The sequence below is a fragment of the Ambystoma mexicanum genome, chromosome 4p (assembly GCF_040938575.1).
Source record: "Ambystoma mexicanum isolate Mex_15411 chromosome 4p, UKY_AmexF1_1, whole genome shotgun sequence".
Taxonomy (NCBI): domain Eukaryota; kingdom Metazoa; phylum Chordata; class Amphibia; order Caudata; family Ambystomatidae; genus Ambystoma; species Ambystoma mexicanum.
In genome coordinates, this window is record NC_090927.1 from 845499170 (window position 1) to 845501669 (window position 2500).

Genomic DNA, 2500 nt, shown 5'->3' on the forward strand with positions numbered 1-2500 from the left:
GTGGTGTGGCCGTAGGCTCTGGTTCTTGTGAGTTTTGTACTTTTAAGCATCTAGTCGGCTAGACCTTGCAGTTTTGAAAGGCAATTGAGAAATGGCTCACTTCCTGAACTTGGAGTACAAAAAAGCCTACAGCACCTGGTATTCCCAGGCGGTCTTCCATCCAGGTACTAACTAGGCCCGACACTGCTTAGCTTCTGAGATCAGACGAGATCAGGCACATTCAGTGTGGTGTGGCCGTAGGCTCTGGGCCTAGTGAGTTTTGTACTATTAAGCATCTAGTCGGCTAGACCTTGCAGTTTTAAAAGGCAATTGAGAAAGGGCTCACTTCCTGAACTTGGAGCACAAAAAAGCCTACAGCACCTGGTATTCCCAGGCGGTCTCCCATCCAGGTACTAACTAGGCCTGACACTGCTTAACTTCCGAGATCAGTCGAGATCGGGTGCATTCAGTGTGGTGTGGCCGTAGGCTCTAGGAATGCTAAGAATATTACTCTTATGCATTTGCATTTAGTAAGCTAAGCCATGCAGCCACTTGCAACATGATACCACGCTCATCGCTCGATCAGGCTCGATCAGGCGAGATATATAAGACTGGTGGGCCCATTCAGGACTCCTATGTCTGGTAGGATAACTTTAATTCATCCATCCTGTGTCTGTTGCAGGGAGGTGGAGAGAACAATCAACACAATAATGGTTTTCTTTCATGCCTCTTGAAGGACTCAATATTCTCTGTACTGCATTACATGTGAAAGTCGATTTATTACCCATGAACACACTACCTGTATGCTAATTCTATGTAAAAAGGTAGCTCCAGCCCTCATGATGTTGTCCAACATTTCCGCTATAAAACGGGATACAATTATTTTGGAAACATACCAAATTTGAAAAATAATTGAGAAGTTGCGCAATTACTAATCATGGAGCACAAAAAAAGCCTACAGCACCTGGTATTCCCAGGCAGTCTCCCATCCAGGTACTAACTAGGCCCGACCCTGCTTAGCTTCCGAGATCGGGCGCATTCAGTGTGGTGTGGCCGTAGGCTCTGGGCCTAGTGAGTTTGTACTTTTAAGCATCTAGTCGGCTAGACCTTGCAGTTTTGAAAGGCAATTGTGAAATGGCTCACTTCCTGAACTTGGAGCACAAAAAAGCCTACAGCACCTGGTATTCCCAGGTGGTCTCCCATCCAGGTACTAACTAGGCCCGACACTGCTTAGCTTCCGAGATCAGACGAGATCGGGCGCAATCAGTGTGGTGTGGCCGTAGGCTCTGGGCCTAGTGAGTTTTGTACTTTTAAGCATCTAGTCAGCTAGACCTTGCAGTTTTGAAAGGCAATTGAGAAATGGCTCACTTCCTGAACTTGGAGCACAAAAAAGCCTACAGCACCTGGTATTCCCAGGCGGTCTCCCATCCAGGTACTAACGAGGCCCGACACTGCTTAGCTTCCGAGATCAGACGAGATCGGGCGCATTCAGTGTGCTGTGGCCGTAGGCTCTGGTTCTTGTGAGTTTTGTACTTTTAAGCATCTAGTCGGCTAGACCTTGCAGTTTTGAAAGGCAATTGAGAAATGGCTCACTTCCTGAACTTGGAGTACAAAAAAGCCTACAGCACCTGGTATTCCCAGGCGGTCTCCCATCCAGGTACTAACTAGGCCTGACACTGCTTAACTTCCGAGATCAGTCGAGATCGGGTGCATTCAGTGTGGTGTGGCCGTAGGCTCTAGGAATGCTAAGAATATTACTCTTATGCATTTGCATTTAGTAAGCTAAGCCATGCAGCCACTTGCAACATGATACCACGCTCATCGCTCGATCAGGCTCGATCAGGCGAGATATATAAGACTGGTGGGCCCATTCAGGACTCCTATGTCTGGTAGGATAACTTTAATTCATCCATCCTGTGTCTGTTGCAGGGAGGTGGAGAGAACAATCAACACAATAATGGTTTTCTTTCATGCCTCTTGAAGGACTCAATATTCTCTGTACTGCATTACATGTGAAAGTCGATTTATTACCCATGAACACACTACCTGTATGCTAATTCTATGTAAAAAGGTAGCTCCAGCCCTCATGATGTTGTCCAACATTTCCGCTATAAAACGGGATACAATTATTTTGGAAACATACCAAATTTGAAAAATAATTGAGAAGTTGCGCAATTACTAATCATGGAGCACAAAAAAAGCCTACAGCACCTGGTATTCCCAGGCAGTCTCCCATCCAGGTACTAACTAGGCCCGACCCTGCTTAGCTTCCGAGATCGGGCGCATTCAGTGTGGTGTGGCCGTAGGCTCTGGGCCTAGTGAGTTTGTACTTTTAAGCATCTAGTCGGCTAGACCTTGCAGTTTTGAAAGGCAATTGTGAAATGGCTCACTTCCTGAACTTGGAGCACAAAAAAGCCTACAGCACCTGGTATTCCCAGGTGGTCTCCCATCCAGGTACTAACTAGGCCCGACACTGCTTAGCTTCCGAGATCAGACGAGATCGGGCGCATTCAGTGTGGTG

The 2500-nt window shown here is 46.9% G+C and overlaps 7 non-coding genes and 2 pseudogenes across 7 annotated transcripts in view; all 9 read right to left on the reverse strand.

Moving 5' to 3' along the window:
• LOC138464839 (5S ribosomal RNA) overlaps window positions 1-17 on the reverse strand; it is a 119-nt gene extending 102 nt beyond the window's left edge. The window contains exon 1 of the ribosomal RNA XR_011267415.1: window positions 1-17. This exon is cut by the window's left edge and continues 102 nt beyond it. This is a non-coding gene — a ribosomal RNA (5S ribosomal RNA).
• A 106-nt stretch (window positions 18-123) lies between these two features.
• LOC138464522 (5S ribosomal RNA) lies at window positions 124-242 on the reverse strand. Its single transcript, XR_011267102.1, has one exon. It is a non-coding gene; the product is annotated as a 5S ribosomal RNA (ribosomal RNA).
• A 106-nt stretch (window positions 243-348) lies between these two features.
• Window positions 349-467, reverse strand: LOC138464143 (5S ribosomal RNA). The gene has a single exon (XR_011266724.1). It is a non-coding gene; the product is annotated as a 5S ribosomal RNA (ribosomal RNA).
• Window positions 468-931: 464 nt separating this feature from the next.
• On the reverse strand, window positions 932-1040 carry LOC138457404 (5S ribosomal RNA; annotated as a pseudogene).
• A 105-nt stretch (window positions 1041-1145) lies between these two features.
• LOC138460862 (5S ribosomal RNA) lies at window positions 1146-1264 on the reverse strand. The gene has a single exon (XR_011263521.1). It is a non-coding gene; the product is annotated as a 5S ribosomal RNA (ribosomal RNA).
• Window positions 1265-1370: 106 nt separating this feature from the next.
• LOC138454201 (5S ribosomal RNA) lies at window positions 1371-1489 on the reverse strand. The gene has a single exon (XR_011260888.1). It is a non-coding gene; the product is annotated as a 5S ribosomal RNA (ribosomal RNA).
• Window positions 1490-1595: 106 nt separating this feature from the next.
• On the reverse strand, window positions 1596-1714 carry LOC138464144 (5S ribosomal RNA). The gene has a single exon (XR_011266725.1). It is a non-coding gene; the product is annotated as a 5S ribosomal RNA (ribosomal RNA).
• Window positions 1715-2178: 464 nt separating this feature from the next.
• Window positions 2179-2287, reverse strand: LOC138457405 (5S ribosomal RNA; annotated as a pseudogene).
• Window positions 2288-2392: 105 nt separating this feature from the next.
• LOC138461672 (5S ribosomal RNA) overlaps window positions 2393-2500 on the reverse strand; it is a 119-nt gene continuing 11 nt past the window's right edge. Inside the window, exon 1 of the ribosomal RNA XR_011264280.1 lies at window positions 2393-2500. This exon is cut by the window's right edge and continues 11 nt beyond it. This is a non-coding gene — a ribosomal RNA (5S ribosomal RNA).